Source organism: Miscanthus floridulus, chromosome 7, assembly GCF_019320115.1.
Source record: "Miscanthus floridulus cultivar M001 chromosome 7, ASM1932011v1, whole genome shotgun sequence".
Taxonomy (NCBI): domain Eukaryota; kingdom Viridiplantae; phylum Streptophyta; class Magnoliopsida; order Poales; family Poaceae; genus Miscanthus; species Miscanthus floridulus.
Genome location: NC_089586.1, coordinates 6,555,040 through 6,567,860, shown reverse-complemented (window position 1 = coordinate 6,567,860; position 12,821 = coordinate 6,555,040).

Here is a 12,821-nt window from a genome sequence, read left to right as displayed (position 1 = left end):
AGTCAAATTACTCAGTGCGTAGAAATATCTAGGAATATCGAACGACGATTCTAGCGGTCGGTTGGTTCTGTTAGATTAAGTATGAAAAGCAACTTTTATACATAGAATAAAATCCATAATTAAATAAAACGATATATATATGTGTTACGACAAACGTACTCCTACGGTGGCGCTAGTACAGTTGTAGCACGTCCATATCTGTCTGCAAGGCTGTACGAGTTGACCGTCCGCGTGCTCGCTCTTTCTTTTCTCCGCTCGTATGTCTACTGATTATTACTGCCGTATTAGACGTTTGTTTCCTCGCGACCTCGTGCGCGTGGGCCTGTCGGCCTGGCTACGCTGGCTGCTTGCTCGTTGTGCCACGCGCGTTTGTTTCCTTGCCTTGCCTCTGCGGCTTCGGTCTTGTCTTGCGCTGCCCTGTCCTTTTTGTACGAGTGCCTTAATGAGTGTTGGCCGCAGCTGCTGCTTTTAGCGCTCTGCTCTGTCCCCCTCTGCTCCTCGTGTTTGCAAAAGAAAGCGCCTCTCTGCTCCTTCGCTTCCATCTCATGCGCCTGCTCGGCTTTCCCTCTGTGCTCTGTTGCTTACGCGCCTTGCCGATGCAGTCCCTTCCCCGCGAGCGCGCCCCTTCTCCTCGGCCGCACAGGAGCCGCCATGCTCGCCCTGGTCCGTCCTGGTCCGGGTGCGCGCTGAGCCACGGTGGATTCGATAGTCGCCGCGCCCCTTTTTCCCCAGTTCTGCTGCTCCTCGGCCGCGCAGAAGCCATAGCTCGACTCCTGTTTTTCCGCCGCCGCCGTGCCGAGCAACCCGCAGTGACCGAAGCACCTGCCCGACCGCGCCTTCCTCTTCACTGGTGCACCGCCGCCGATTCTCCCCGCGCGCGAGTCCCCGTGGCCCGCATTGGGCCCCTGCCACAGCTCCGACTCGCCTCTTTCCCCCCCCCATCTCTGCTTACTTCTTCGTCGGGGCGCCATTGCCGCGCATCCCGAGCCACCGCAAGTCGCGTGCTGCCGCTGCTCAGCCACGCGCGTCCGGGCACGCGTTGCCCCGCGGCACCCCGCCGTTTCCCGTTGTGGCCACGCGCGTCGCCGCGTCCGTGCCGCGGCGCTCGATCAGACACGAACCGTCCGCTGCCTGCTGCACCGCTGTCCGCCGGTGTCGGTCCTCCCCGCGCTAGCACGAGCGCGCCCACGACCCGGTCCCGTGATGGACCGCCCCACCTTCGACTCGCGCTCGCCGTCGGTCGAGCTTTGCAGTCGCAGCGCCTGGCCCCGCCCGCGCCGAGCGCGCTGCTCCTCCTAGGCCTTCGTCGTCGTCGTCGTGCCGTACCACCACGCGGCCAGCCTCGTTGATGAGCCGCCCCTTTCCGCGCTTGGAGCGCCTTCCCCGCGCCGTTCCACCGCCGCCGTGTCTTCTCGGCCCTGAAGTGGTTGCCGGTCGGAGCTCCCCTGCCGGTGCTCTGCTTTGGTGAATGAAGAATAGGAGGTCGAAGGGTATGAATCCAAACCGAAAGTTTATACAAGGTTCTTAGTGTGAAATACGTGGCTCGAATAAATAGTACCTGCTGGACTGTGCTTTAGTTTCGAGTAAGAATGAGGGCCATTTCACAAATGTGCGGAGCACCTGCCACGCTGGGCCGGCCTGAGGCCACCTTTGCTGGGCTGTGGCCTTGCTCCGCGCGCCTAGGCCGTTCGCCCGCGTCGGGCCGCCGCTGCCTCGCTGGGCTGGTCGGTTACCACTCCCGCTGGCCCCCTGCACCGATTGGGCCCGTGTCCGCTGGGCCGCTTCTGGTTGCAGGCCGCGCGCACGGCTTGCTGGGCCGTCCGTGTTTGCGCTCCTGGGACGGCCTGCTCGGTCCCTGACTAGGCTGCTCGCGCCCGTCCCTATGTTGGGCCGTGTCCCCATGCCTGGGCCGTGCCCCGCCTGGGCCTGCGTGCTCTCGGCTGCTGGACTGATAGGGCGTGGCCGTCGGCTCTCTATTTTCTAAATGTTTTGCTAATATATGTTTCTAGCTAACTTGTAAAAGCGAGATAAAATTGTGTAAGTGTCCAAAAATAGTGAAACCAGTTTTGTTAGTCTCCTAAAATTATGCTCTATCTGTTAGTATATTTTGTTCACAAAGTTTGGCAATATTTTTGGGAGCTATATAAGTATTTTAAAATGCTAAATATTGTTAAAAGATGAACTTGTAGGAATTTCCAGGATAAATCGGTAATAGTGTTGACTCTAAAAATTTGACAGTAAACCACTAATATTATTATCTACTCACTATAATTTTTGTAGCTCAATAATAATTAGTTTGCTAGGTAGATAATGATGCCCTATTCCGAATAAAGATCAAATGGAAAGAATGGAATAGAGAAACACCATTGGTTTATATAACTACACTAATTGTTGGGAAATAACGCCTTATCCGACAACGTGTATATGTAGCCTAAGTATGGGCGTCGTTAGAACTAGCCCGTTAGCTTGAGAGGCGTACGTCGTATGTTACGAGTCACGATTGCAGTTGATTAATTACATCTTTGCATTGCATCGCATGCATATCATATAGGTACGATGATGGATCAATGGATCGATCAAAGGATGATTGGGAATCCGAAGATGGTGTAATGGTATTCTCTCCAGGAGATGATGCTATGGGTTTTCTACTCAGTTGATGGTGGATGATCTGAAGATGCAGACACTAACTTTTGATATATCTTACCTAGGCAAGCCCCGGTGCATAACCCCTACTTTTCTGCAGTTTAAATTATATATTTGTGTATTAAGTTTTTAGGAGTTGAATGAAACCCACCTGCATATATATATATATATATATATATATATATATATATATATATATATATATATATATATATATATATATATATATATATATATATATCCTATGAGTCTTACTAGTATGACAGGATCATGTAGAATGCTATGCTATAGGACTCCGGTAGAAGTCGAGTGATTGCCTGTCACTCGCGAGAGATAGGAAATATATTATTATTAGATTACTATCACTTGGAAAATATGAAAATGGTGGAAAGGAAAATGCTGACCGGTGAAAGGTCCTAATGGCTAGAGGGGGGTGAATAGCCTAATAAAAATTTCTACAACAACACTTAACAAAATGGTTAGACAATTATGAGGCGAAGCAAGTGTTGCGCTACCCTACTCAAAATGCAAGCCATCTACCACAATTCTAGTTTAGATAGTGTCTATTCACACAATAGCTATGACACTACCCTATGTTAGTGTGCTCTCAAAGGCTAACTAAAGAGCCACACCAAACAAGCAAGCAAGCTCTCACAACTAGCTATACTAAAGAGCTTGTCAACTAGTTTGCGGTAAAGTAAAGAGAGTGATCAAGATAGTTATACCGCTATGTCGAGGAGTGAACCAATCAATCACAAGGATGAATAACAATGAAGACCAATCACCTCGAAATCAAAGGATGAACACAATGATTTTTACCGAGGTTCACTTGCTTGCCGATAAGCTAGTCCTCGTTGTGGCAATTCACTCACTTGGAGGTTCACGCGCTAATTGACTTCACACGCCAAACCCTCAATAGGGTGCCACACAACCAACACAAGATGAGGATCACACAAGCCACGAGCAATCCACTAGAGTACCTTTTGGCTCTCCACCGGGGAAAGGTCAAGAACCCCTCACAATTACCACGATCGGAGCCGGAGACAATCACCACCTCCGCTCAACGATCCTCGCTGCTCCAAGCCGTCTAGGTGGCGACAACCACCAAGAGTAACAAGCGAAATCTGTAGCGAAACACGAACACCAAGTGCCTCTAGATGCAATCACTCAAGCAATGCACTTGGATCACTCCCAATCTCACTATGATGATGAATCAATGATGAAGATGAGTGGGAGGACTTTGGCTAGGCTCACAAGGTTGCTGTGTCAAAGAAAATGGCCAAAGATATGAGCCATAGCCTGCCATGGGGCTTAAATAGAAGCCCTCACGAAATAGAGCCGTTGTACCCCTTCACTGGCACACTGCGCTCTGACCGGACGCACCAGTCCAACTGACCGGACCCTGGACTCAGCGTCCGGTCCACTTATGGATGCCACGTGTCACTGACTTCAAACACTGTTCGTCAGATTTCAACGACTACGAAGCTGACCGGACGCTCCAGCAAAAATGACCGAACGTTGGAGCCTCAGCGTCCGGTCGAGTACAGTAAGGGTCTAAAACCGGTTTTCCTCGACCGGACGTGTCCGGTCCACCTCGACCGGACATAGCCCAGCGTCCGGTGGTAAACCCTAGCCACTGTACCGCCAAGTCAGAGCGACCGGACATAGGCAATTAGTGTCCGGTGCATTTGGATCTAGCGTCCGGTCACTTGACCGACGCTGGCATCTCCTCCGTTCTCTTCACCCTTGCTCAAGTGTGCTAACCATCAAGTGTATCACCTTGTGCACATGTGTTAGCATATTTTCACAAATGTTTTCAAGGATGTTAGCACTCCACTAGATCCTAAATGCATATGCAATGAGTTAGAGCATCTAGTGGTACTTTGATAACCGTATTCCGATACGAGTTTCACCCCTCTTAATAGTACGGCTATCAAACCTAAATGTGATCACACTCTCTAAGTGTCTTGATCACCAAAACAAAATAGCTTCTATGGATTATACCTTTGCCTTGAGCATTTTATTTTTCTCTTTCTTCTTTTCAAGTTTAAGCCCTTGATCATCGCCATGTCATCACCATTGTCATGTTATGATCTTCATTGGCTTCTCCACTTGAAGTGTGCTACCTATCTCATGATCACTTGATAAACTAGGTTAGCACTTAGGGTTTCATCAATTCACCAAAACCAAACTAGAGCTTTCAATCTCCCTCTTTTTGGTAATTGATGACCACCCTTATACAAAGATATGAATTGAAATTCAATTGAATCCATGTTGCTTGCCTAAGCATATTTACCATGTGTAAAAGAATATGGATAAGTTTCATGAACCCCAAATGGTAGCAATTGCTCCCCCTACATATGTGCTAAGAGTTTGGATTGAAGCTTACATATATGCTTAGATAGGAAATATAGGAGTCAATGTCTACCAAATGATGCTAAGGTATAAAAGATGGACCTTTGAAGCGTGATACCAATCGGAGTGCACCAATATATCATCCTTAGCACCATTGTTAGCTTAATACCACTTGGAAACATACTTTAGAAAGATACCACTTGTAAAGACTTACTTGGAAATGAAAGTTATCTAGTGATTTCATTTCATCATTCAATCTTACAACTAGCATATATCACATAAGCATGGATATTTTGAATTTTAGAACTTGTGCCATTCAAGCAAGCATATGAAGTGCACATTCAAATGCATCATACAAGTTCATGAGCTTGCTCCCCCTATTTGTGTGCTCAAAATTTTAGTTGATCTCTTTCCTTTGTCATATCTCTCCCCCTATGTCATATATCAAAATATCTTTATGTTTTTCTCCTTTTATGATATATCTCCCCCCTTTTTTTATTATTTTTACTACTATCTTTGTTTCTCTCCCCCTTTGTCATCAATGACCACAAAGGTTCTAAATATAGATAGTGTTACTTGTAGGGTCGAGATTATCAATGTCAATCAATGGGGGTGAGGATCATTTTCCTAAATTTGGTTCAAACTAGAATATATGCCAAATATATTTAACTCGGTTTGATCTAAGAACAAGCTTCTTCACACCTCTAAATAAGGGTTATCTTGTACCATTTTGAGTTAAACACTTATAGCTCATTTTCTAGATTAAACACTAGGTTTACAAGCCCATAAACATGTCATATGCTATCACTAGATCAAATTAAGCATAGAAGCAATAGTGATACCATATAAACATCAAATTTGTTTGATTTTCATGAATGAGCCTAATGAAATAGAACCACTTGAAAGGTCCTAATAAAATTGAAAATATGACTACATGCACTAAACATGTCCTTAGCAAGGATGCATGCCATGCCAATCAACTTTTACCTTGGGTTGCTCGAAGGAGAGGCATGTCATATGAGTGAGGGGTGCATCAACACATATTTGAGAAATCCAATATGTTCAACTCATTCCTTAGCTTGCAAAACTTTTTCTCATCCAATGGCTTGGTGAATATATTGGCAAGTTGATCTTTGGTGCCTACACTCTCAATGCAAATGTTTCTCCAAAGTCAAGACCTTCAACTTGTGTATAGCCTTGTGCTACCAATCTTGCTTTGTTCCTTACTACTATCCCATCTTGATCTTGCTTGTTTCTAAAGACCCATTTGGTTCCAACCACATTGTGTCCCTTTGGTCTTTCTACCAACTCCCATACTTGATTTCTTGTGAAGTTATTCAATTCTTCATGTATAGCACTCACCCAATCAATATCCTTCAATGCTTCATCTATCTTCTTTGGTTCAATGGATGACACAAATGAGAAGTGTTCACAAAATGATGCCAATCTTGATCTTGTTTGCACACCTCTTGAAATATCACCAATGATTGTATCCAAAGGATGATCTCTTGCAATACTTGTTGGTTGGAGCAAAGGAACTTGATTGCTTGCACTTGCTAGATCATTGGGTTGAGATGATGTACTAGCCACTTGATCTTGATCAATGTCATGAGAGTCACTTGCACTAGCTTGATTTGTATCATCTTGCACATTTGAGTTAGAGAGCACTTGCACTTGATCATCTTCATCATCAATCACTTGCCTAGGCCTCAATTCACCAATATCCATGTTCTTCATGGCATTTGAAAGTTGAATGCCTCTAACATCTTCCAAGTTCTCATTCTCTACTTGTGAACCCTTGGTTTCATCAAATTCAACATCATGAACTTCTTCAAGAGTACCACTATCCAAATTCCAAACTCTATAAGCTTTGCTTGTAGTGGAATAACCAAGTAGGAATCCTTCATCACATTTCTTATCAAACTTACCCAATCTAGTGCCTTTCTTCAAGATATAGCATTTGCAACCAAAGACCCAAAAATATGCAATGTTGGGCTTTCTACCATTCAAGAGCTCATATGGTGTCTTCTCTTTCAATGGGTGACAATAGAGGCGGTTGCTACAATAGCAAGCCATGTTGATAGCTTCGGCCCAAAAAGATTGACTCACATTGTACTCACTAAGCATAGACCTTGCCATATCAATAAGTGTTCTATTCTTCCTCTCAATAAGGCCATTTGATTGAGGTGTATACTTGGCCGAGAATTGATGTCTAATTCCAAATTCATCACACAACTTATCAATTCTAGTGTTCTTGAACTCACTACCATTGTCACTTCTAACTCTCTTGATGGTTGTTTCAAACTCATTGTGAATGCCCTTGACAAATGATTTGAATATTGCAAACACATCACTTTTATCCACTAGAAAGAATACCCATGTGTATCTAGTGTAGTCATCCACTATCACAAATCCATATTTGTTTCCACCGATACTAGTGTATTGTGTTGGCCCAAACAAATCCATGTGCAATAACTCAAATGCTTTACTAGTGCTCATCATGCTTTCCTTAGGATGTGTATTTCCAATTTGTTTGCCGGCTTGACAAGAGCTACAAAGCTTATCCTTTTCAAACACAACATCTTTCAAGCCTTTAACTAAGTCATGCTTAATCAATCTATTCAATTGTTTCATTCCAACATGACCAAGCCTTCTATGCCATAACCAACCCATGCTAGACTTAGTGAACAAGCATGTAGATAATTTAGCTTCACTAGCATTGAAATCAACCAAGTATAGATTCTCATATCTAAAATCTTTGAAGATCAAATTAGAGCCATCTACACTTATGATCTCTACATCATCTACCCCAAATATGCATTTGAATCCAAGATCACACAATTGAGCCACGGATAGCAAATTGAAGTTCAAGGTCTCTACTAGCAACATATTGGATATGCTCAAGTCATTGGATATTGCAATCTTACCAAGCCCTTTGACCTTGCCTTTGCCATTGTCACCAAATGTGATACTATCATAACCATCATTGCCATTGGTGTTGATTGAGTTGAACATTCTTGCATCACCAGTCATGTGTTGAGTGCACCCACTATCAAGAAACCAATGCCTTCCTCTAGCTTTGTAATTAACCTACAAGAGAAGATCAATTCCTTTTAGGTACCCAAACTTGCTTGGGTCCTTGAAGGTTAGTAACCAAGCTCTTTGGCACCCAAATGGCTTTCTTCTTTGAGCCCATCCATGGTTTGCCAATGAACTTAGCCTTCACACCATTTGTACCCTTAACAAGCATATAGGAAGAATTAAGCTTAATGGAGGATACATTAGCATTTTTGCTTTTGTTGGTGCATTCATGCTCTCTATGACCAACTTGCTTGTAACTAGTGCAAAACCGACCATTGTTCTTCACAAAACTTGTCTTGTGAGGAGTAAAGGCCGCCTTGCCTTTCTTGGGGGTATAGCCCAATCCCTCTTTGTAGAGAGAAGCTCTTTGGCTACCTAAGGCCATAAGCAAGCGGTCCTCACCACCATAAGCCTTAGCCAAGGTGTGAGTGAGCTTAGTTACCTCCTTCTTGAGGTTCTCATTCTCAACCACCAGTGAGGTATCACAAGTGAGACCATCACTACTAGATGAGGTGGAAGTGGAAGTGCTATAAGAAGGGTTAGTAGGAGCAACAATGATAGGCATAGATAGTGATGTATCAATTAGATCACAAGTTAAACCTACATTGCAAGTTTCAATATACTTCTTTTTATTTTGCTCATCAAGTAGAGAGGAATGAGCCTTTTCAAGCTTTTTGTGAGCCTTGCAAAGCTTCTCGTGGGCATCCTCTTGCCTCTCATGAGATGCATTGAGCTCATCAAATGCTTGCTTAAGGGCTTTTAGTTCCTTACGCAAGCTTTTGCATTCCCTTCTTGAGATGTCAAAGTGTTCTCTAGCATCTTCTAGCATGTCAATTAATTCATCTTTAGTAGGTTCATCATCATCATTATCACTATCACTATCATGTTCATTATCACTTCCATCATCACAAGTTTGTACCTTAGTGGCCTTAGCCATGAAGCATGATGGAGAGTCGAAGAGAGAAGGCTTCTCATTGATTGCTATACTTGCAAGAACCTTCTTCTTGGTGGTCTTGTGATCATCACTATCATCATCATCATCACTTGAGGAAGCATCACTATCCCAAGTGACCACATATGATCCACCCTTCTTCTTTTTGAAGAATGTCTTGTCCTTCTTGTAACACCTCTAGTGTTTTGACCTAATACTAAAATTTGACATGTCATCATGTGCATTGCAAAGCATTCATATAGTATAAAGTTTTGAATGCATTCACTAAATAAGGTTTATTTTATAATGTTGTTATTTCATGTGATCATGTGAGGGCATATGTCCTTTGACTCAAATAACCCTAATGGGCCATGTTACTGGTCAAAAATCAAAATCTAAGTAAAAGGAAGACAAATCAAATTTGAATTCACATTCAAATTATAAAAGTCCTTTTTGCCCCTTTTAACTAATTCAAAATCCATGAGGAATTTGGGGTTGAGGCAAAAAGCAAAGTTGGAGATTATTTTATAAGGATCAACTTTGGTATTCAAAGTTTTTCAAGTTTACATACAAAATTTGGAGTAATTTTGAAATGATTCAAATCTTTAAATGTACCCCAAATGTGAAATTCAAAATGGAGGTAGAATTTGAAAATGTTTCTTAAATCAAAGTTGTAGTACTTGAAAAGTTGAGCAACTTTCATTTTTGGAGATTTTCAACTTCTTTAGAAAATTTGAGAGTAATTTGAGAAATGGACGCAATGGCAGTTTTGTAAATTTTTCAAAATTTCACCTCCACCTCACTGCTCACCGCCGGCGCCACGCAGTCAGCTTGCCGCCGCCCTTCTTCGCCGCTTTCACGCGCGGTGACACGCCGTTGTCACCGTGGCGAGTCCGCCCGTGCGTTGGCGACACCGTACGCCTCCTTCCGGGCTATAAATAGCCACCGTCGTCGCCGTCGCTCCCATTTCTTCCCTCTGCTCTGCTCCGCCACCGTGTAGCTCCGCCGCTCGCCGTAGGTCTCGTCGAGTCGAATCTGTCGTTCCTAGCTACGTCAACGCGAGCGCTTTGGTCTTGTGCTCCTCCCCGACTTGCTCTCGTCGCTGATGTTGGCCAGAATCGCCCGGCGCAACCTGTCTTCCCCGTGACCAGTCGGTGCTCCGCCGCGACTGCCTTCACCGTGGCCAGGCTACTCCAGGCCATCTCCGACTGCGCCAAGCACATCATCGTGATCACTGTGAGCTGCTGATCCTTTCTAAGCTTTTTGATTGATCTCAACCGCCCTTGTTTCGCCGGCGTAACATCGCCGTGCCACCGCGTCCGCCATGGACGGCGTAAGCCTAGCTCCGTGTTGTAATTTACCTCCGAAATCCCACTGGTCGACGCGGCTAGTCCTTGTGATTGTTTTGGTACCATGGTCGTCACAGTTGAGCTCACCATCGATGAGCTAGCGCCGGTCAGCGCCGTCGCAGCCACGGTCAAATCCCGAGGTTAGGGATGACAGGTGGGGGCCGGCTGTCAGTGAAAGCGTGAGTGAGAATAGTGACTTTTATTAATTTCTGATTTTGAATAGTGCAGCAGTTTTGCAATTTTGTAGGAATTTATTTACACATCCAAAAATTCTGAAAATTTTTGTGTAGCTTCTGTACATGTTCTAGTATGATTTAAAAATTTAAAATTTGAAATTTAGTTAAATTTTGAATGTTCAAATATTCAGTCCTTTAATTGAAAAATGCAATTTCCATGATTTTTGTAGGTCACTATATAACTCCAAAAATTATGAAATTTATTTTGGTACACTAATTTATCATGAGGAAGCTTACATAAAAATTTGAGCTTAATTGGACAAAGTTTATTTTATACCTAATATAGACTTAAGTATTTAATTAATTATTCATTTAATCAATGTTTAATCAATTAAGATTTGTTTGACTTTAGAATTGATTGTTGACCTTGGGTCATTAACTTATAATGATCCTTAGTACCTTAATTAGTATTTGAACTAATATCTAATTTGTGATTAGTAAAGCTTAATGACATTTCATGTGATAACAAAATTCATTAACAAGTTAACTTGTCGAAACCCTAAGTGTTGATTAGTGTTGGATCTTGTTTTGGTCATGTTTTGTGACTAGTAGCGTTCCAAGATCCATTAGGTCAAGTCACATGTGTGGTTCTTAATGATAGGGTTACAGGTTGGTTTTGTTGGCTTGCAACTGTACCGCGAAATCAAATCAGTTGCGGGTGTTTTTACATTTCATGTGCCGAGAAAGCATCATGTTTACATTATCATCATGTTAAAGCATATGTTATTATTTCGTGTAGAACCCGAGAGCGAAACGATTCTAGTTGAGCAAGTTCTGGAAGAATCCCCGGTTGTCACGGGATTTGATAATTGTGGTACTAATCCGGAACCGGAAATCGTCAACGAAGGCAAGCCCCGGTTTATGCATTAAGCCATTACCTTGTTTATTTTGAAAAGTTTATCACCTATGTTATTTATTGCATTAAGTTGTTTAATTCAAATGTTACCTACTTGATGCATTACCTACCTTGATAATTGTTTACCATTCTTGAAGATGTTTTCGTTTATAAAGGCGTAGTGTGCTTAGTATGCTTTATGATAGGCTTTCAAAGTAAAAGTTTTGATACAATCAAAGATGGCATACTGGCCAAAGAAAGAAAGGATTTAGAATGAATTAGAGACTAGTCGGGTGACTTATCTTGAATGTTGGGTAATGTTGCCGACTATGTCACTTAAAGGCCACTCATTGTGGATCTTCTGAACGAGACACTTTGTAGTACTGGTCACATACTCCGGTAAGCCTACTTCGGCTAATCCGATACTAAGACAAATGCCCGCGCACTGGGAGTGGAGAGATGGCGGGAGTAGCGTGTACCCTCGTGGCTGGAATGTGGCCGGATTTGAGGTGTGCTGTGCTCTCGGGTGGCGTGGAGACGGCTTAGTATAGGAGGATCCGGTAGCGAGGTTGATATATGCAAGATTAAGTTCTACATATGTCGTGTGATAAGGAATCCCCAGCTGGGACTTGAATCAATTCGAATTGCCGGTGCTCCACGGTTATGGAGACTCGATTCATTACAGAAGCAATGTAGTACTGGTGAATTACTAAAATATGAGAAAAAGAATGGAAGGAGAAGGAATGGAATATGGGAAATGTATATTTAGTTGAGATAATGATCAAAAAGAACTTAGTGGTAAACTTGAAAATAGAATGAAGGATAGTAAGTTTTTGGCAAAGAACTTTTGAATCTTGCTACATCCTTACCTTGTCCCAAATTCCTGCATCTCTAAAGTCTTACACCCCGTTACGTCGGGTTAGTCTTGTTGAGTACCGTTGTACTCAGGGTTTGTTAACCCTTGTTGCAGGTGAGTTGCATGCGCAGGCTTGTTTTGGTCCCTGCTGCATGTCTGTGTTCGAAGTCAATGACGATGAGGAGTAATGAATGACCTTTGGACAAGGCACTAGTTTGTATGATAAATAAAGTTAATGTAATATTATCCCGCTACTATGGTTGTATGACACTTTTGGTATTGTAAGTTTGAAAACAACCGGTTTGTAATTATGTTATCTTAAGACTTCCGCTATCTTTTACTCTGGTATATATTTGATTAAAATGTTGTAATCTGCAATGACTGTGATTGGGATCCTGTTTGAAAAGAGAATCGTGGATGATTCGGGTTTCCCGAGGACACCCGACAGACCTGTTGAGTTGTTGGGAACTCGTGTACGCTATCCGAGGTCTGTTAAGACAACGATAGGTGCATGTGGGCCCGATTCCTTAGGAGG